We start from the raw sequence: 22911 nt of genomic DNA on the forward strand, positions 1-22911 counted from the left end.
GAAACAAGTCAGCGAACGCAGGCGGAGAGCATCACCTGTGAGAGCAGCAAGCTCCCACCGTCCAGACATATGCACACTCTGGCTCTGCTCCACCTGCGCCTGCGCACCGGCCTGGCTCCTCCGCGTCAGGGGCCACGGGGACCACGGAGGGGACAGCTTCCCCATGGTGGGGGAAGGGATGGTTCTCATAAACGGGGGATACAACATTCTGTGTTTCCTGGCTGCCCCTCAACAACTGTATTTATTAAATGCTGGAATTTATTTTAAGCACCTGTACTAAAATTAAAGTTGGGGAAGGGGTAGAAAGTAAAAAAAGTGGAAGAAGAAGGTACACACAGGTCAAAGCTAGGCTCTGCGGGCTCTCGGTAGTCACGAACTCTTGGCAGAAACCAGCTTTACTTCTAAATAGCTCAGTTTATCATTGTGGCCCCAAGTGGAGGGAAGGTGGGAGTGGGAGATTAAGCACAAGGAACAAATAGCAAAAAGAACGAATGCAGTGACCACCTATGGATACAAAACCAAGTATTGGACTAAAAATCTGTGAGTCCAAACGAGATCTCCACGCAAAGATCAGCCTCCAGCAGGATTTTATTCTTTAGACCCCTACACCTCGAGGACTTGCATTTAAAACCTCTAGAGAAGGAAAGAGCTTGGAGGGAGTTTTCAGTGTCAAAGAAGGAGGAGTGACCCTACTATTACATTATGTATTTTATTTGTTTTATTTTTTTTTAAGATTTTATTTATTTTTTTATTTATTTATTTGTCAGAGAGAGAGAGAGAGAGAGCACACACAACCTGGCAGAGTGGCAGGCAGAGGCAGAGAGAGAAGCAGGCTCCTTGCCAAGCAAGGAGCCAGATGCAGGACTTGATCCCAAGACCCTGGGATCATGACCTGAGCCGAAGGCAGCAGCTTAACCGACTGAGCCACCCAGGTGTCCCTGTATTTTAAAAAAAAAAAAATTCATTCGTTGACAATCGGACAAATTGGGAATTCCTCCAAAATATTCAAGCTTTAGGACCTCTTTTTTCTCTTTATCATTTGCTCAGCAAATCTTTAGGACAAGGACCCTCCCCCCAAATTTCTCACTCCAGAAAGAAGAGTTAAACCAGCAATTCATCCATTCTGTTGGCAATTTGATTGTTTAAAGATGTCAACTGACCTCCCAGGCACTGAGAGCTAGAATGGGACTGTGAGACATGTTTGTAATCCCAAATTGTTTTGTAAGTGGCCTAGCATAGAGCCTGCATCCCAGAAACACTGAAATAAATAATTAGCTAGGTTTTTCTCATGCAAAAGCTGCCCTCCAGAAATCACTTAGTTGATTTAGAAGCTACAGGAATCTTTTCAGATCCCCAAGGTAACAGTGAGGAGGTTGAAATGCAAGTTTGTAATTTCAAAAGGACAATTAACCTAGCAGAAAGAGCCCCAATAGGGAGTAACCCCAGCTTCCCAACTATGTGCCCTTGGCCAAGCCTTTATACTCTATGGGCATTAATTTCCCCATCAAAATAATGCAGATGACAATAACTACTTTGCATGAGTGTTCAAAGACTAAATAAGATAATATAAATAAGTTCCTGACACAGTACATGGCACACTGTAAATGCCAAAGAAATGAGTTCCCTTCTCCCCACTTTTCTCTGTTCTATCAGTACCTTCTAACAGAGAAATGGTTATGTCCTGTCCAAACATTCATTTCTATTCCATTATTTCTAGCAAACCCATCATGGGTTTCAGGAAAGGTAGTAGGGGCCAGGTAGGAAAGACAAAATCTGAATAGCCTAGTGTTAGAGACCCCCATGGTCAAACCCGAGCACAGACCTCCCCCCCCCACCAAATCTGAGGGGGAAATCTCAGGGGAAAATAAGACACACCTCGATAGAGTGTTCATGAGTTGAGAAAGGCCAGGAAGAAGTTTTTTGGAGACTCTTTTCCTTTAAGTAGAGTTTCTGAATCTCCAAACAAGGGTTCTGGGCCCAGGGACCCTCCAAGAGACATAGAGAGAAGGCTGTCAGGAAGAAGTAGCCCTAAGCAGCACTGGAGACTCTGCTCTGGCTTTGCTGGGTACACACAGACAGGCTTCTCTTCCCAAATGCCCCTCGCAACTTGGCATGGCCCTGGCCTGCGTAATTCCCTCCTCCCACTTCAGAACACAGCGATCAGAGCAACTCTGTCCACAAAGGAGGGTTTGGCAATGCCCAAAACCCTCTGCTCAGGTAACTGAAGCCAAAGGGACATTTCTACATTAGTTTTCCAAGGAAGTGAACAAACAAACCAAAACCAAGAAGAATGCAGTACTATGTACTAGATTTCTCAATGTTTCAAAGTTAGTCCCACTCTTGCTTCTGCCCTTATGCACATTTCCAGTTACTGGCTGGAAAGGGTCCTACTTCACAATCACCGCCAGTCAATAGGCCACTCTCATCCCACTCCTGGGTGGCCACAACAGCCACGTCACTGGTGTCCCTGCCTCCAGTCTTGTCCCCTCCCATCCATTTATCACAGAGCAGCTGCAGTTGTTGGATGAATTGTGTATCCACATATTCTATGCCCCTCCCTCTCAGAACCCTTTGTCAGCTCCCCACAGCCTGAGGATGAGGTCCACTCCGTATGGTGGTTTAGCCAGTCTCCCTGATGACTCCTACTCCTCTCACACTGCTCCCCACCTCCCAAACCCTCCCCAGAAGAAACTACTTACAAGCTATGAATGGGTCAAACTCTCTCCTACCCTCAATGTGTTCTCTGTCCCAGAAACCCTTTCTCCCAGTACTGTCAGCCTGGCTAACTTTTCCTCAATCTTAGGTCTCCATTTAGCTGCCCCTTGCCTGGATCCTGCCTTGATGACCTCCCTGGCACCGACACCTGGGTTAGGAGTCCCTCCGGGGTGCTTTCAGGGATGCCTCTGTTTTCCCCGGAAGCATTTCTCTCACATTCTGAGTCTGCAGGGGCCATTTCTGTTTCCTTCATCACTGTGTTCCTAGTACCTGACATGTGGCAAGCAGTCAGGGAATGTTTGCTTACTTAATTAACTAAGAGATGGATAGGAGAAATAGGGTTTCAGGATGTAAGGGTGGTGGCATTCCTGGGCCTGTGGTAACTGATTTCTCAACCTTGATTAACCGATTCCAGCAAATTGTCCCCAGAGAGGGAACTCTAGGTTTAGCAGGCTTCTACCACACAGTCTGCAGCCACAAAGGACTGCTGAGCTTTCCCAGGTGATTCCTGGGGCATTCAGGAAAATGTAATTAAATCACAGTCTACTTCTCACAAACACCAAGTTTAGCTAAGGCCCGAGCAAGCCGTCCCAAGGCCAGCAGAGCCAGGAAATCTGCCTTCTGCCAATCTCCATGCTCACGTCCTAGGTGCTGCTCTTTCTCTCCAGCTCTTGTCATCAGTCACTCAGGTGGACCATCCTTTGCCAAATATAACATAGTTTCCACACCCTCACCTTCTTTTGTACAGTATGGACCTTTTTCAAATCTTTTGCTTGTTTTTAAGTAGGCTCCATGCCCAGTGTGGAGCCCAGTACGGAGCTTGAACTCATGACCCAGAGATCAAGACCCGAGCTGAGATCAAGAGTTGGACACTTAACTGACTGAGCCACCCAGGTGCCCCCAGGACTTTACAAATCTTTAACCAGTTTTTTAGAGAAATTTTCACTTCAAATGCCCCTGGTATTATAAAATTATTAGTAACTAGAGAATACAACAGGCTGCTAAAACTTAACCTTCTCAATTAATAAGCAAAGGTACTCAATATCATTAGTTGCAGAGAATTGCAAATTAAGACCACAATGAAACACTACTACACATCTGCTGGAAGTATTAAGATTTTTAAAAAAATTTTTTTAAAGATTTTATTTATTTATTTGACAGAGAGAGATCACAAATAGGCAGAGAGGCAGGCAGAGAGAGAAAGGAGGAAGCAGGCTCTCCGCGGAGCAGAGAGCCCAATGCAGGGCTCCATCCCAGGACCCTGGGATCATGACCTGAGCCGAAGGCAGAGGCCTTAACCCACTGAGCCACCCAGGCGCCCCAAGATTTTTAAAATTTTAAAGTGCTAGCAAGTCATGTGAAGCAACTAGAACTCTCTCGTACTGCTTATGGGAATGTAAGATGGAACAGATACTTTGTAAAACAGTTTGGCGATTTGTTGTAAAGTTACACACAGACTTATGATACAGCCCAGCCACCTCATGCTAGGTATTTACCCAAAAGATAGAGGAGGGTCTATGTTCAAGCAAAGACTTGTGTGTGAATGTTTATATAAGTCTTATATGGACTTATATAGCCAAAACTGAAAATAACCCAAACGTCTATCAACTAAGGGGTAGATTAAAATGGAATACTACTCAGCAATAAACAAAGAACAAACTACTGATAGGTACAACAGCATAGATGAATCTCAAAAGCCTTACACTAAGGGAAATGTGCAAGGCACAAGAGACCACCTACTAGAGGACTCCTTCTACAAGACATTCTGAAAAGGTAAAACAATGAGGACAGAAATCAGATCAGCGGTAATGGGTGGAGGTAAAAACAGGTTGCAAAAGGAGTATTGACCGATGGAAATATTCTAGATCATGACTGTGGCAGTTGTTAGGAAACTATAGAGACATCAAAACTCATCAAACTGTACACATTAAAAGGGTAAATTTAACTGTATGTAAATTCTACATCAATAACCTGACTCCCTCCCCCCAAAAATCACTTGCCTTCCATTTTAATAGTTAATCTATTCCACACGTCCAATCATGCCTTCAAGGACCTGGGACTGTAGAGTGTAAAGTCTGATTATTGTGTGATTCACTAGCAAGGTGAACAGTGGATAAAATATTCATTCAACATATTCATTCAACAAACAAGGAAGCCTTCACTCTGCAAGGGTCCCATTAGCACAATAAATATTATTGAGTGCCTATTATGTGCCAGGTCCTGTTCTAGACACTGGAGATTCTGCAGTGAACAAAAGAGGCAAAGGTCTTGTTCTTGTGGAACTTCTACTCTAGGTGGAATATAGACAAATCACAGTGGGTTGTTAAGGCAGTGGGTGGTAGGAGTAATGAAGAAAAATACAGCAGAGTCAGGGGAAGTGTGGAGGGAGGGGTAACTCCTTTCTGAGGAAGTGCCTTTAGGACAGTGGAATGACACTGGGCTGTGCTACTAGCAAAAGGGTCACCAAATGACAGCTGAATTCTTTCAACTTTTCCCTAAACCAATACCAGGAATGACAGACAGACTTAGTGACGCTGCCAAAAGAAAAAAAAAACAAAACCCACCTAATTATAGGTTTACAGGAAGCTTGGTGTGAAGAGGAAAAGAGATGACCCAGTCAGCACCTACCCCACTGCTCTCCCACCCACCCCCTTCCTCACCAAAACATGTGGCTCTTTTGAACATCACGTGTAGATTTCAAAGAGAGATGAAAAATATAAAGAAGAAACGAGGGGAGAGAAAGAAGAAGTCCTGCTCGAAGACAAGGTAGGAGGGTTTTTTCCTCACTTGGCAAAGCCAAAAGAAAAACAAGAAGTACTTCCCGTGACTGCCTTCTACCCTTCCCAGGCATTAAATCTGTCTACGGAAATGTAACAGGGGAGAAAAAATGCACATGTTTGCACTGCTGACAGGATCTCCTCCTAGTCTCTGCAGTAACCAAAGGGTTGGTTGGCCATTTCTTTCCGCAAGAACGCTGGGAGCACGAGAAGCCAGGACTTACAACTATAGACCTGAGCTTCCATCTAAGGCCAGGCGGGGGGACGGACCATGACGATAACCCCTCAGCCAGGACACATGCCAGAGGAGGACCGTCTTCAAGCAGGGACCACACCATCATCACTTCTCATTGGGGCAGAGAAGCTGGCCCCTCTAGGCAGAAGAGAACAAGCCCTCCCAAAGCCCTCCTCCAGCCGGTTGTCTCCTCAGATAGAAAAAGTTCCATGTGGTTTTGGAGACCCGTTCCCACCACACCCCTGCCCCAGCTTTAGAGAGAAGCTGAAGCCTCCTAAAAAGCAAGTGACTTGCCCGGACTCAACCCCTAGAGTTAGAGCTACCCCCACACTTCTCAAAAAGTAACTTTTTTCCAACAACTGTTCTATGCTCTTTCCCATTATCATATTTCTCCTATGGTTCTGTTCATTCTCCCGAACACATTTTTCTTACAAGTTCTACCCAAATAGTTCCTACACCCAGAACATGCAGTCAGCAACTAATTTTCATTTTTCCCAAACAGTGGCCTTACAACTGTCAGTTCTTTAAATTTTCAATAAACAAACAAACAAAGTATATGTTCTGCTTCATTGACAAATATCTACATAGTTACTAGGAATGAGACAGAAGTTGAAATTTGTGACAACAGCTTAGCATCTTAGCATCTCTCCTGATGAAACCTCTTGTATCAACTAACAGCCCACCAGTAACCTACAAAGCAGCAGGTAGATTTCAGGCAGAATTGAACCATATCACATATGAATTGAAAATGAGTTGGCACTAAACCTTAACTGATTGTCTATTCATGAGATGTTGATACAAGAGCAAGAATCCCCGATATAGATGCCCCCTCATCTCCAGAGAGATGTGGAGAGTCCTGCAAAATTAGGATAGGAAACCCGTAAAGGCAGCAGAGCATGCTTGCTTTGGAAAAGGTCTGTTCTTTAATTGCATCTCTGAGCACATGGCTCTGGATCAGTAACCACATTCAGGGAAAAGGCTAATGAGATTACTGACAAGTCAGAAAACCAGGCTGCCAACAGGTTCACTGCACCCATGACTGAAGACAGGACAGGGCTGCTGCTGTGGGAAGAAGGCATTTGGACTGTGACTTCTCCCTGGCTGACCCAGGCTTTAGTCAGCCTGAAGTTCATTTGACTGCCTCAGTTTAATTCCTCTGGGCTCCAGATGCCACCAAGCTCTCTACCTGTACTTAAAGCCATCTTGGCTAATCCCCTCAATTCCACCCCTCGCACTTCCTAACCATCCTGTAGACCCATAAACTTGGTGAAACTGGCCTTAATTGTCACTAGAGCCTACAGAAAGATCACTTGTGGGTACTCAACCACTCCTAAGGGTGTATTCCTACTTAAACCGTAACATTTTAATACTCAAATTTGAGGAGAAAAAAGATGTAAGAAATCCTCCAAGATAAAAAGTCAAGGATAAAAGGAAGCCATTCTATCATTCTAGAAGATTTTGATCATTCTAGAAGAGGCTCTGCTGCTATCACAATACCCACTTTTTTTTTAAATATAGATTCAATGAATTCTAGCAATTCTAACAATCTGTGATTCCGGGGACCTTTTTAAAAATATCAAATGCATCATACTTGATTATTACTACCAATTAGTTTACAGAGGAATATATATATTCAATTTCCTGGACAAAAGTATCTGCTAATAGCTAATTTCAAAATGAAGGCTATGAAATGAATACATAAATGAATACATAAAAACTGAAAGAGATCCACGAATACTATCAAATCCATAACTAGCCCTGGAGAAGAATCATTCCTCCTGAAGTTCACGACTTTTTTTTTTTTTAAGATTTTATTTATTTGACAGAAAGAGAGACAGACAGATCACAAGTAGAGCAGCAGGCAGAGAGAGAAGGAGAAGCAGGCTCCCCGCCAAGCAGAGAGCCCGATGCGGGGCTCGATCCCAGGACCCTGAGATCATGACCCCAGCCGAAGGCAGAGGCTTTAACCCACTGAGCCACCCAGGCGCCCCCACGATTTTATTTTAAAGGAGACTCACAAGGTTCAAATCTATTTCTATCACATCACCGATATTTGGACAACCAAAGATCCTAGTTATCACTCTCAACATGGCGGTTGCTACTTAGCTCAAACAGTCTCAAGACTTCTAAAACTGTCAAGAGCCACGGGTTCCAAAAGCAAATCCATCCTGTACCCAAGTTCTTGTTTCACTGTTGTAGAATTATGGAGAAATTCTAGCAAAATGTTAGAGGTAGCCCTTCTCCCCCTGCTGATTTCCATTAAACAAACACGGGGCAACCTTCAAAGGAAGACTTCAACAAACAATACAACTATTTGCTTTCTCTCTGGTGCAGGGGGTGGTTACGCAGGACGTAGGAAAAAGAACCTTTCCTGTTGAAAAGAAATCAACCTGTCAACATTATAGATCATAGAAAAACATTTTTTTTAAAGATTTTATTTATTTATTTGACAGACAGAGATCACTAGTAGGCAGAGAGAGAGGGAGGAAGCAGGCTCCCAGGCGAGCAGAGAGCCCAATGTGGGGCTCGATCCCAGGACCCCGAGATCATGACCTAAGCCGAAGGCCGAGGCTTTAACCCACTGAGACACCCAGGCGCCCGAAAAACATTTTTTTTAACCACCCTCATAATGTCAAAATAAGAAGGACGTGCAAGGGAAGGAACTATTGAAGTCACAACCCCCTGAGCTGTAGAAACACAAGCAAGCAAGTCTCCAAGAGCAATCACTCCTTTATTTGCAGAAAATCTTGACTATCGTGTTCCCTCCCTTTCGTTGCTGCAGGAGGGTGTTCCAAGAGAATATTAGGATAAAAGGCTTCGTGACTGTATCAGCGAAAACCACTTTGTTTGGCTTACATCTCTGAAGGGTCAACATCTTCAGATGTCCAAACTTCTCCTAGCCTGAAGGGTTTATTTTTATAAAAGTGCTCAAAGGACTTGGGGACAGAAAAACCCAAATCCCTTCACTGGCTTCCCCTTCCTTTGGGCCTATGCTACTTTACAGGAAACTCCCCCCAACCATCCTTAACTCTTTTATTTTCTTGAATTACCTGGCCTAGCAGAAAAAAGGGAGGTTTTGGAGTCAGAGAAAACTGGGTTGGAATCCTGACTCTGCTAAGCACCAGCACTGGGACTCTAGGGACTCTGAACCCCTGGATCCTCTTCATAAAATAGAACTAATAATGTATACAAAACATTAAGTCAGTTCCTGGAACAAAGTAAGTGTCCAGTAAATGGTAGCTATTCTAATGATTAGTGCTGCTGACTTCACAGGGTGAAGCATTCATCAAGGGTGGGGCACAAAGTGGGCCATTTATTAAAGGAATCTCTCTTGTCTCTTCTTTGTTCACAGACGGTACATTTCCCTCAAAGGCCTTTACAAAATGAACTGGAGCTCTCTCCAGTGCCCAGCTGAGTGGAAGATGTGACGGGGTGACTCTGAAATCCTGGTGCCACTTCTGGCATTGTTTTACCACAAAACCCCCTCTCAGGGACCCCCACCGCTTATTTATACAATTCTCTCCACACTCTTGGCAATTGGCTCCTATTCTTCATGCAAGCACGCTGCTGCCTTCCTCCAAGTCCTCAGGACCTGGCTCCATTTCCCTCTCCACCCCACTTCCTGAAGCCTCTATGTCAACTACCTGCTTGCTATCTGGACCTTATATTTCCTCCATCTTCTCAGATCGCCCTACAGTCTTCTCCAGGGTACTGACCTATCGGGTGATCCCTGCTAAAACTGTAAGGCACGTGCACGCAGCAAGCTAGTCTATCTCACCATCTTATTCTCGGCCATACGGACCCCAGTGCCCCGATGACTCCACGCTCCATAAACATTTGAGGAAAGAGGGCTTCTGAAGTCCGAACTCAGAAATGGGAGAGAAGAATTAAAACAGGTTCCCTACAGAAACAAATCAGAAATTGCATTGAAAGTAAAGGTTCAGTTAGTTCAAAAGCATGACAAAATTTCCAGCTGTGCTCCAAGAAACTCGGGTTCAAGCTGGAGCACCTTTAATTTGGTTGTTCTCAAAGCTGCTCTAATTTGCTGGGAAACACATTTATTTTCACTGCGTTCATGTGAGCAAAGAAGAATCTATAATTTGCCAGACATAGGCTCTAGAACCCCCATAAGCATGCCAGCTCCAAGAACCCCTCCTCTGGGGGCTCAAGCTAAATAGAAGACTGCCAGCACTGCTCAGGACTCTTGAACTCTACACCCATAGGCTCAAGTCAAAATCTCGCTCAGTGAAGCATAGCAGCACCTGGGTATAACTTTTGCACCTCGATACTTTATTCCCTTTACTTTTGCCCAAACGAGTTACCTAATCTCCAGGCTCTTATCCACTTCTAGCTCACTCAGTGTGACCAAACCCAGCAATCTTGTCCAGAACACCTTTCACCAGCCAGCTCTTACGGCTGAGAAGGCTTGCATCCTGTGTCTGCGACACTTGCTTCTGCAGCCCGGCAAGGACCAGGTAAGTAGGCATGTGGGAATTTACTCCTGGTTCTTGGCCAGACACACAGGAGTGCAGGTAAGCCCTGCCCTCCCAACTTGACCACTGAAGTCCTTCTCTAAAGTAACCCAAACAAACCATGTTGCTGGCTGCTTTGTGAAGAAGAAAGAGGAGTAAGATCACAAGTTTAAATCCGCATACTTGTGATTCTGAAAAACAAAAACTGAAGGACCTTAGCCTTTTTTTTTTTTTTTTTTTTAAGTACTGGCCACACGAACTCTATTATTTGAGGTTTGGGAGGTTCTTCTCAGAGGAAACAGAGTTGCCTTATTCCAATATTATGATTCTGAGTATTCCTTCTAGAAAGCAGGGTCGCTGAGATTTTCACAAGTCAAACATTTTATGTGTCATATTAAAAAGTGCTCAAGGAGAAAACAACATGAAACTTGGGTAGAACTCTTGCTAGCCTGCTTTTTTCAACAGTGGTTTTATAGCAGCATTTAAATACCTACACAACCAGGCAGCCATGTGCTAAGTATCTACTTCAGGAGAGCACCAGCATCCCCAAACGGAGCTCAGCATAAAGAACAGAGTGCCTTTTGGTCCCTGAATCCCACGGGGGCACCAGCACTCCCCTTAATGGAGCCCACTGTCAGACAACCCTCCGTTTGCTCAGCGGAGGAGCAGAAAGCCACGCTGTGATCATGTGAAATGTGACCGGGATTGAAAACTGGAAAATGGCACTAATTCCACTAAATTTGCAAATCCTGCAAAAGGACTAACAACTGAATAAACATAACTTGACCAAAGGCTTTCTTTCTCTTGAACTCAAGGTCCGTGTTCAATGAACACAATCATTAAACACACACACACACACACACACACACACAGCGCTCTGCCTTGAATCACAATTAATCTTAATCAGCCAAAATTAGCACAGGGTTTTGTACTTTTGCATAAAGGAAACAGATCCCAGCAAAGACTGAACCTTCAGCACTGCTGTGGGGATTTCCTTCCGATTCAAACTTACAACCAAGGAGCATTTTTACTGTAGAGAGAGAACAAAAAAAAAAAAAAAAAGTTGAAAAACCCCTTAAGATTCAAACTGGATCAACAGACAACAAGTAAATGAGGCAAGTCCAATTTTCAAGGATTCGGTGTCCATTGTAAGCTGAAAAGGACAGACTTTTATAGACACAATTTCTTTTTTCTCTCCTGAAAGGACACTATAAATATCACCCAAAATGTTGGTACATCAGTAAGAACCCTGGATTAAAGACATATGGGGCCAAGTTTTTAATTTCCAGTTAATGACCGCCGGGGTGTGAATCTAGGCGAGTCCCTCTCCTGCTCTGAGCCACAGAACAGAAAACAAGTCTTGATGATGAAGAGGCTGGAGGAGAAGATCTTCTGAATCTAAAAAAACACTGCCTGGAGCTTGGGGATCAGACTCGAGTTTGAATCCCGGGCATTGCCATTAGCAAACTACGTGAACTGAACAAGTTACTAACCCACTCTCTGTATCAGGTACACCATCTGAAAATGGTGGCGACCTCCACATTCCCCCAAATGTGAGAAGAGGCCACACAAGATGGATTTAAGAGCTACTCAAATTCCAGGCGAGCCTGGGTGGCTCAGTTGGTTAAGTTTCTGCCTTCAGCCCAGGTCAGGACCTGGGGTCCAAGAATCGAGGCCCCCTGCTCGGTGGGAAGCCTGCTTCTCCCTCTGCTCTTCCCCCCACTCATGCTCGCTCTCTCTCTCTCTCTCTAATAAATAAATAAAATCTTTAAAGAAAGAAAAGAGCTACTCAAATTCCACTTAGAGGATTTTAGATGGACAGGCACAGTATTAAACTCGGACTCACACATGAGAAAAATTTTATCTTTTCAGCACTTTTTTGGCCTTTACAAAAATTTTTATTACATTAAGGAGAAAGTCTGTGTTTGGCCTTTTCTTCAGCACCTCTTTAACGCAAGCCAATTCCACTTTTTACCAAAGTTTCGAAAGCAAGTTTATTTTATAGACAAGACTATTGAGAAAATCAAGTTGTTTTCACTCTATTTTGTGACTAACCTTTTATTTGAGGCAACTGTGATCAGTTCTCAATTTAGAGGACACATGTAAGGTTGACTTTTAAAAATCCATTAATGATTACAAAAACGTGGGTCAACTGAAATAACTTGAATGGCTGATGTGCCGCCTACCAAAGATACGGTGACAATGACAGGAGGTGACCTGGCGGAAGGCCTAGTCCTTGGCCGTGCTCGTATCTACCCATGGCCGGCGGGGGGAATGTCAGTCAATGAGGAATAGGAGCAGAGGGCGTAGTGCAAACAGAAGCAGCCACAGAGGATGAATGTGAGACTCCAGAACAATGAGAAGCCAAAAACTAGCCAGGTGGGGCTCCTCAAGTCCAAGTCAGAGGCATAAGGAAAACCTGTGGAGGGAGAGTCAGTTAACAAATAGTTATTAAGCCACACTCTTCACTGGCGAAAAACCGAGTCAAGTTCAAGGATGCCTCTTATAATGGAGGAAAAAGCTGTCAAAAGTCTTATTTCAAAGAGCCCTGAATGCCAAGCTAAAAATCATTATGGTGGCAGATCCTCAAAGTCTTTTGACATTTGTTCAGAACCCCAGCACTTTACACAGTATTTGAAAAAATATCTGCTGAAGAAATGAATACCAGTTTCATGGTACTTTCTGCATATTAACACATTTTTCTAATCATTTATCTTCCTCTTCCCTCCCTCTTCCACTACCAAGGACTACACCTCACCCCAGCTAAGATAAACCGCCACCTCCATCCCAAAGTCCTGCATCTGGAAGTAGAGAAGGATCCTCAGGTCAATCTAAACTCTAGTTTGGGTCTTCACATACTCGCTGCCTTTCCAAGGAAAGCTGCTGCTTCCCTCAGTGTTGCCTTTATGTCAAACTTGGATCATCTAAACACCAGATGCAATCGATTTCAAACTGCCACCCCCTTGGGGACTTGCTTCTTCAAGAAAACAAGCTTGGTTTGACCCTTGGCAAAAGCAATTATTCCCAACCTGGCATCCCCCCACAGGAATTTTGCAAAGCAAGTGTAAATAGGGATATGAAACTTCTTTGCGGCATCTTTCCTCCTCTTTTGCCCCCTTCCTCCAAGTCTAAAACCTCTTGTTCCTTTTTCTCCCTTCTTCTTCCTTCTGGTCCCAATCTGTTGTGATCTCTGTAACAACAAATTCAGGACAATGCTTCAAAAAGCTCATTGTCTTGCCCACCTACCCCCAGTGAGAGTCTTCTGTGGTATTTAGGAATATCCTTAACTGGTTAGTCCAATTCTCATCCTCTCATGGGCACCGGCACTCCTTTCCACATAATTGCTTAATAGGAGTAGGCGTGAGTATGAGAAGCAAAACCTACACCCATAATGGAGATATATCCAGGCATGAGAGTCCAAATGAATATTTTATCTCCGAGAGATCCTCCAAATGGTGAAGTGGAGACAAGAACGATATCTCACTAAATCATATTTGCTCTATTGAAATGTATTGAGATGAACCAACTCCCCCTTCCTTTGCATTTCAGATGAGAATGCCTTTTTGGATCTATGATTCACATCCTCCTCCATTAACACAGATAAATAGGCAATTTCAACAGCTTTCTTGCCTGTACTTTCCTCTCTTCCCATCACCTTTTTCTGTCACCTTCACACTCATCAGGAATACTCGTAGGCATTCCCTTGGGCGTCTTCTCTCTACCTCACGAAACCCACATGATCTGTTACACTAATGTTGAGGAGGCCCTGCAGGATGTATCTCTGAGCAGCCACAATCAAAGAATCATCCTTTTCCTAAATACAGACCTAGAGCTGGAGGATGTAAACATGAGAAGGGCTCTTTAAAAGTCATGCGCTTCCTCCGCTTTCATTTTATAAACCAAGAACGTAAATCCTGGAAAAGTAAAATGACTTCCCCGAGGTCACATGGCTCTTTAGTGGATTTCTGAAATTATATGTAGAATATAATTATACGTAATTATATATAAAATTTGAAATGTACATGACTATGTATATTTTTTCTGAAGAGAATCCATTGTTTTCATTATATGCTCAAAATCGTTAAAAATCCTCTCCCAATTAATGATTGGTTATATATGTAAAAATTTTTTGCTGGGAAATGTCCCACACTAAATACCAGTTATGATAAAACATCTGGACTTCAAGACTAGCCAGATAAAATACTTTGGCTTCCAAATGCTTCTTGGAAGTTGGATTTGGCATAGAAAATGCTGTAGTTTTAAACAAATACACACACATACATACACACACATATACACACACAGAATGAAGAACAGATCTTATGCATAAAAGGTTATTTTGTTTTTTTAAAAGTATTTAAATTCTATATTACTTGGTGAATTATCTCATTCTTGTCTTAAAAATTAATTAATGTGCAAATCAAAGTATTTGACAGTGAGATGTCACAAATTAAAGCATTTTCACAAAATCACAGCTGCCTCAAAAAAGAGAAATCAAACTGAATGGAACCAGAATTGTTTGTTCTACAAAAACTAAGCTGGCCTAAATTGACTATGGGCTAACATTTCTCAATCTCTATCATAAACCTAACCTTAACTATTGTAACTCATAATTAACTATTATAACTCACATCCCTCTATTTCTAATTCTTTTCTACAATTATGCCATCATTCTAATTTGTCTTTTAGAATACAGCAAGGAAACATTAGTTTCCTGTTGTCTTTGTCTGACTCGTTCAAGTCAGCTTTTATTGAACCCCTTTCACATCAAGGGGGTTGAATTAAAGACTGGGGAGAATGAATCAAAGACGTTCTCAAGGAGAAGCATACACTCAAGAGGAATACAAACAAATGTTAATTATAACAAAAGAATGCAATTAAATACATGGCATGAACACTGCAGTGATCCGTCTTACGGGAGTAAAAAAGAAGGGGATAATTTTCACTCTGTGTTGGCAGGGAGGAGGGAATCCAGCTTACGAAAGGAATGGCATTCAAATCAGTTCTTAAAGTTAAGTTTTCAAAATGGAAACAGACAGGACTTCAAAGTTTATTTTGTTCCAGGACTCATGTGTGATGCACCTGCAATTTGCTGTCAGCATGAATCCTTTGCTTTCCTACAGTTTATCATCTCAATGGAATGCAGAGTAACTGAAACTCTATCTGAAAGCAATTTTACATATGAGATTTTCATTCTCTGGCCTTAAATACCTCCAAAATGTACCATTCTAATAGCATGTACGCTGGTCACCTATCCAGGAAACTATTTTGGGGTTAAAATAACCAGATGAAAAGGAGACTCACTCTTTGCCTTTTGCTACTATTTCTTTTGTCAAAACTGGGTATTTTGACAAAGTCCTTATCTGGATATTGGTAAATTCATGGAAATTGATCCAACCTCAGCTTCACTACCTAACAAACTCCATGAGCAGGCTCCTTAACCTGTCTATACCTCAGTCTCCCCCTCTGTAAAATGAAGATAATAATAGTACCTACCCTCACGTTGTTCTCATGACAATGAACCGAATCATCATGTAAAATGCCTAAATCAACATTCAGCACCCAGTAAATCAACAATAAATGAAACTGCTTCTAACTGAGCAGAAATACTTTCTAAGAGTTGATTTCTAATTTGCTATCATAATTTAATTTTTTACAAAGCAGACTTTGAAACTGTAATTACTTTAAAAGAAAGATGCCTTAAGAAATGGCTAAATTTGATTCCTAGACAGTAATAGCAATAACAGAGAAATAGCTTATTTCAAAAGATCCACAACATAATTAAGGATAGAACAAGCAGGAACTGTATTGTACTACAACCAAAAAAAAAAAAAAAATCCTCCCATGTTAGAATTGACAGCTAAACTAATAGTTCTCCTTCCTTTGTCTTTTGTTCTTTAGATTTTTATGGCCAAATACTCTGCCCTTCCATTCTATATGTATTACACAGGAAAACACTTTGATAGCATAGACTTACTCACAAATACCTGACTGAAGCAATAGTAAAATTTTCATTTTAAACCAAGAAAAGTATTCGAGTTGAGTAAATTTTATTGTCTGTTCTTTCCATGGTGTCGCAATCCCCTGTGCAACCTATGTCCCAAGCTGAAGAAAATTTGGTTGGCTCACTCCCAACAAACAAGGGAAATACAATACAGGCTGTAGAGTCTGATAAGGTCTCCAGCAGATGAATGTACCATAAACATAACAAGCATCCTCAAAAGTCCTCTGCTTACAGCAGCTGAAATTGTTCCCACCTCAACGTTTAGTGTGGGCATTAAAGTACTCTGGGACTCACTGGCTGGGTTCAAATCTTAGTTTTGCCAACTCTCAAGACGTGTGACCAGGGACAAGTTAGCTAACCTCTCAGTCTCTTCATTTGTAAAACAGGAATAATAAATGGGTTTGCTGTAGAGATTAAATTGGTTAGAATTTGAAAAGCATTTGGCCTAGTGCTTGGTACAGAGTGCTATACAGTGTCTATTAAATAAACATTGCAATAACATTGGCATTTATGATTATTTCCACATGCAGATATGAAGAGGGTCTCCGTTTTTTTTATGTAGGCCCTCTCCCAGACCAGTTAAATAAAGCAAATTTTCAGAAAGATCATTTAAAAGCTGATGCCAAAGTAACAGCCATAAAGAGCATTTTACTTGCATTATTTAATACCCAGACAGTAAATGAAAACGTATTTGGATTTGAGAGTATTTTAGAAATACAAAACCACATGTCTACTGGTAATTTCTAGATATCCAAAATGTTCATTATTAAAGAGTCTAAGGTAATGTCACTTAATTATGAGCTAAAAACTGAAATAGCAAAACTATTGACAACTCTCAATCACTGTGAGCCTAGCATAAGTCACTTGGTTGATGGGAGGTCAGATCCCTAAACAAATTTTTTGATGGAAAAATATTCCAACTTCTCTCCATATAAGGTAAATACTACAGAAGATAATAAAAAGCTGTGTTGCTGAGTTTCATTCATTTTTAATAATGTAAGCATTGGACTTCTAGAGCAGAGGTTGAAAACAACCAAGCCCTAACCACCCTTTTTCAATCCTAGACTGACCATAGTCTCAAATGAGCTGTAAATATCCCGTAAGTAAAAAATGTGTCCATTACAGGCCTCTATTTAGATGTAAATTAAAATATTTAGGAGAGTTGGGATTTCAAAAGCTCATGAGGACAGGAGACACACGTATCACAGGTGGCCCCTTCAAAATCAGGTTATGTTATTCTGGAACATGAGACTTGTCCTTGCAAGGGAATTACTCGGACTAGAATTGCAATTCTTGTCCCTTAAATGGATTGTGGTTATCATTAAGCCTAGTCACTCTGATTCTACTGCTGTTTGTTTTTGTTTTTTCCAAGTAGATACCAATTTGCTCTGCATATCCAATATTTTTTTTAAAGATTTTATTTATTTATTTGACAGATCACAAGTAGGCAGAGAGGCAGGCAGAGAGAGAGGAGGAAGCAGGCTCCCCGCTGAGCAGGAAGCCCAATCCAGGGCTCGATCCCAGGACCCTGGGATCATGACTTGAGCTGAAGGCAGAGACTTTATTTAACCCACTGAGCCACCCAGGCGCCCCGCATATCCAATATATTTTTTTTAACTCTATCATGAATTATTTGCTTTATAGGAGCAGTTGGGGAACAGGCTGACAATGGAAACTTTGTACTTGAAAATTATTATTCTATCTGAAGAGGTTCTACTCCAAAACATTCTTCATGCTTTCACACTTTCTTTGATATGGGAGAAGTGTCTCAAAGGAATGATTCAAACAACAGAAAACCTCCATTATTTTTGTGGTAGGGATGAGGGAAAATGGGCTGAAATAAAAGGGGAGATGAGAAATGAAGCACTTTGTTAGTTAGGATTTAAGTTCTGTCTGAAAAGAAGATCAAAACTTATGTTTGGGTTCCAAACTATTGTTAAAAGAACCAGTAAGACTGCCTTTGAACTTGGAAAATGCTGTAAGGTACTGGGGGGGGGGGGGCGGGTGCAGATGGGGCCTTAAAAAGTGACTTGCTGATTTTCATCACCAGGGAAATGTTTTATAATATCAAATTTGTCCTCTTTTACGTTAATGTATATACCACTCACTTTGTGAAGTGTCACTGAATAATAGTTTGGGGCTTTAAAAGGTGATGGTATTAATGCTGCAAAAGATAAGGGCCAATTACTTCCAGAGCCTGATGCTTCTCTCTCTCTCCATCTCTCTCTCTCTCTCTCTCTCTCTCTCTCTCACACACACACACACACACATACACGCATACGCACACCTTGTTTATTTCCTTCTATAAGATTAAGTGCTTGAGAAACAGACACCTACACACATCCATGGCATTGGCCCACGCCAAGAACGTTCTCATGTAACAAGGGTCTGGGAATCGGGAAACATTCTGATTAAACAAACAAACAAACAAACAAAAAAACCGGCCTTTTAGCCTGATCCCCCAGGCTTCCTCCCAATCTCCAACCACCCGTCTTCACCGGATCTTAGTCGGAACCCAAAAGCGACGGCCCCTTGTGAAGCCCGGACCCCCTCCAGCCACCGGATCGATTCCCAGGCTTTTCGGACAGGAGGCGCTGCGGGCCAGTCCCCCGGGGCCACCGGCAGCCGGAGCCCAGCCTTCCCCCATCCCCACCCGGCCCAGCCCCGCGGCGGAGCTTCGAGTTCTACGCCACCCGCCGGGGTTACTCCCGGTCATTCCGCGGCACCGGCTTGCCCCAGCTTCCCCATCCGTGCCCCGCCTGAGGCCGCCCCAGGAGACTAAACGGCAAAGGGCAGGAAGGATGGGGGGGGGGGGGGGGTAGGGGAACTGGCATCTCAGCTCCAGGTCTCCGCAGGCTCTCCTTCTAAGTCTTTTGTTTTTAAAAGGAACAAAACGCGTCCCCTCGCTGCGCGAGGGACACCAGCTGGGGGAGCGCATGGGGACCAGACGCAGGACCCCAAGTCAGACAAAGCCCCCGAGGCCTCAAGTGATCAACAGCGCTACAGACCCCGTTTGGGACACCAACCAGTCGAGTTCTTGGGGAACAAGAACGCGCCACTCCAATCCGGGGGCGGACGGGGCGGATCCCCAGGTCAGACCCTGACTCAGACCAGCTCCTTAAAGAACGCACTGGGACTCAGTGCTGGCATTCGTCCCGGTGGGCGCCGGCCGACCCGCAGCCAGAGGGGTTTCCAGCCGGCTCAGGCTCTTCCGAACAAAGGGAAGCGCTCGGAGGTGGGGCTGCCACTTTCCGCTCCCCCACCCCCACCCCGTGCATCAGCGCCCCCAGTAAGACCAGAATCCCCCCCACACACACACATACACAATCGCACTGCGCCCGCGGTACAGCTCCTGGGTCTCCACGCCCAGAGACGCTTCCCCGGCCCCACCGCCGGGTGAGCCCCGAACGCAGCAGCGCTAGCGTCTCTGGGTCGCTGGAGCTCGTCCTAGGACGTCCTCTCCATTTACACCGCCCCCGCCCCACTTTCGCTGCAAGAGGTGGGGGTTCGGACTAGTCCCCAAAACCCAGCGCTTCCCAGAGCCTCCTCGGCCCCGAAACAAAACAATAACGCCCAAGTGACTGGAGAACCTCTTACCTGTTTTCCACTTTTGTGCGTGCGTCTTTTTCCCCCACCCCTTGAAAAACCCTTCCGGAGAAGGGGAAAAGGAAAAAAATAAAATAAAATAAAATTTTAAAAGGGGGAAAAGAGCAAAGCACCCCCGAGAAATTGGCTCTGGCTGCGCCGGTCCTGCGGCGCCCCCTGCCCTGCCCACCTGCTCCCGAGGAGAGAGATGTCGGCTGGGCTCGGCGGGTCCCTGCCCCACTCACTCTCCCACAGAATTACCGGGGTTTTGCCGCGACTAGTTCCTTTTATAGATTCGGCTGCGCTGAGCGCCAGGGTTACTATCGGTCAAAGTCTGTTCTCTCCCTCCTTCCCCGCCCCCTTCCCCGGCCTCTGTTTATGTAGTTCAGTCACTCAGCAGAAAGCACGTGGAGCCGCGCCCCGCCCCCTTAAACGGGCGACGTCCTGCTGCTCCCGGCAGGGCTAGGGGCGGAGGGCGGGAAGTGGCGGGCGCTGCTGGCCCAGCGGGTCCAGGGTGGGTGCCCCCTGCCCTGCCCGAGCCTGCCCGCCTAGGAAAAGCGGGAAACTTGGGGCTTGGGGCTGAGTCAGAGACTGTCTCCTCCACGTTTCCTTCGGCCAATAGCATGAGTGGAAATCGCTTCCTCTAAACTCCTGCTTTCAGCATTTTTTTTTTCCTTTGTTACTTTACCCAGTCGGAGGGATTGAGGGCCAAAACCCCTCAGGACACCAACCCTTTAGCCTTCCATTTCAAATGCCCAGGGTGTGGGAGAGGACGGACAGCCTCCGGATAATTAGCAGTTTTTGTTTTCCACCCCAAACCCTGACTTTGGTATTCAATAGGAGATTTATTTATTGCCTTTGGGATTCCCAGACTGGGCCTCCCAGATCTGTGGAAGGGACAATGAAAAGCCTCTTCCTCCTTCTCTTTGCAAACTGGGGGGAGGTGGGAGGCCACAAAAAAATGGCACAGTGAACCAGTCCCCTTTACATTTTCATTATATTGGTCGGAGCCCCAGTGATAAATACACAAAGCCTGTGTTTTGGCTTCTATAGATTTGCAAAGTGCAGCTAGAAAATCACAGTTGTGAAATTATATAGCCATTCCAGTTCTCCAGCTTCCTCCTCTGGCTTGGCCACGACAGTCAGCAGCAGACCGCCCATAATTTTTGAGGGACAGAGGCAGAAGTACAGACAGAGGCCCACATACTTTGTCTAAATATTTAAGTCATAAATCAAGCCAACAAACTGTAAGATAAAGGTCTCCTACCTTGACAAAGATGTATTTGAAGCAACCTGGAAGGGCAGGTTCACATTAGGACTCCTCACAGTCTGACCTGACTTTTGGCAAGAAAGTGGTACAGTGGGACGGTGGGCCCCCAAAGCCCTGCTCTTCCCACCTCCAGCTCTGTCATATTCCAGGAGAATTTCGACTGTGTGCATGTGGACCCCAGCTGCACAAGATCCCTCCACATTACACCACACTACACCACTGTCAAGGCCACAACATGGGCAGGTGCACACAACAGTGGTTCTGATGATACTCAGGACAGATGTGGTGAGGAGGCCCATGCAAGCTCCAGAAGTGCACTTAGAGGCCTTAGGGCAAGGAATTCTGGGTAGTCATAACGCTGGTGGCATGGCCCCTTGGCCATGTGGATGGCTCACCCTTAAGAAGAGTTGAAATTTGAGGAGGGCCAGACTCAAGCCTTCTGAAGCCTGGGGCGAGCATCTTGCCTTGGCTCAAAGGATAACCCTGGCCGACAGACTGGGTTCTGAGTCAAATGTGGCCAAACCCCATGATGTACAAATTTCTGTCTCCATTTCTTCATCTGTAAAAGAAAGAGACTATGTATGCTCTCCCTGCTTCATAGGGATTTTCTGAAAGTGAATTTTGTTCATTTGACCTCCTTGGAAGAATGACACTGTAAACAAAGAGGGTGTTATTAGCTGATTTTTAGTGTCATTTTCGGATACCAGCCATGGCCTATAAAGTTTTTCCCATGCCAAACCATTAAACTCCAGGTCTTGCCAAGAGTTAAAAGTAAACTCTGACCCTCTAGATACAAAGGAAATCTCCTGGAGGAGCTGATACCGTAATTCCAAGCATGATCAGGGAATTGAATAGGCGTCCCAGACTCTCCATCCCCGGCCTTATCACCCACCCTCCACTCACCTGTCACAGTGCTTAAAATCCCACCACCAAGGGATCCCTGGGTGGTTCAGTCAGTTAAGCCACTCCCTTTGGCTCAGGTCATCATTCCAGGGTCCTGGGATCAAGTCCCACGTCGGGATCCGCCTCTCTCTCTCTGCCTCTGCCTGCCACTCTGCCTGCTTGTGCTCGCATGCTCTCTCTCTCTCTGACAAATAAATAAATACATAAAGGCTTTTTAAAAATAAATCCCACCACCAAAATCATGGTTTTTGGAATTTTGAAGGCTATGGTTCCCAAGAAAACACCTATCAAAGTAATCCCTCAGAATGTGCCACTGGAGAATGAGTGACTGTAAATTCTGTACAAGACAAAGATAGGATTCTGGAGAAAAGAGATGAGCCAAGAAGAATAAAAGCCCCAGAGAGAGGATAGCCATTGATTTGAAATTAAAATTAAAAGTTTATGGCTCCAACACCAAATATGACTTTTTTTTTTTTTTTTTTTTTTGAGAGGGAGGTAGGGGTTGGGGAGGGGCAAAGGGAGAGGGAGAGAATCTCATGCAGGCTTTACACCCAATGCCAAGCCTGACCTGGGCTTGATCTCACAACCCTGAGATCATGACAAGAGCCAAAATCAAGAGTCAGATGCTTAACTGACTGAACCACCCAGGTGGCCCCATGACCATTTTTAACTAAGTGCTAGCAATCTGTGGTGTCCAGAATCTGCTCACCTCTGCAACGAACACATGAACACACATGTAATGGTTGAAACATGTTTATTAGTCTTGTTGATTTCAACCAATAAAGGAGCCCAAGCCCCTGAAGAGGCTAAGTGACTTAGCGAGGTGACCCAAGGACTTACGTCTGAAGATACCAAGCCCATACTTTGCAAGTGTGACGGGTTCATGTGACAAAAATACTGAATTCCAAAAGTTGGAGTATAAGGGGATATGTCTCTTGAGAAAGTGTCAG

The 22911-nt window shown here is 44.2% G+C and overlaps 1 protein-coding gene across 3 annotated transcripts in view; it reads right to left on the reverse strand.

The window, feature by feature from the left end:
- The window catches only part of ABCA1 (ATP binding cassette subfamily A member 1), a 125352-nt gene extending 105226 nt beyond the window's left edge, over positions 1–20126 (reverse strand). For 2 of the 3 annotated variants that reach the window (XM_032860758.1, XM_032860760.1), the window contains exon 1: positions 19801–20126. The gene's annotated coding sequence lies outside the window, so the exon portion shown is untranslated. The remainder of the gene's footprint in view (positions 1–19800) is intronic. The other variant, XM_032860759.1, reaches the window with a different exon arrangement.
- Between the last annotated feature and the right edge of the window lie 2785 nt (positions 20127–22911).

The sequence above is a fragment of the Lontra canadensis genome, unplaced genomic scaffold (genome assembly GCF_010015895.1).
Source record: "Lontra canadensis isolate GAN:19392208 unplaced genomic scaffold, GSC_riverotter_1.0 scaffold19, whole genome shotgun sequence".
NCBI lineage: Eukaryota > Metazoa > Chordata > Mammalia > Carnivora > Mustelidae > Lontra > Lontra canadensis.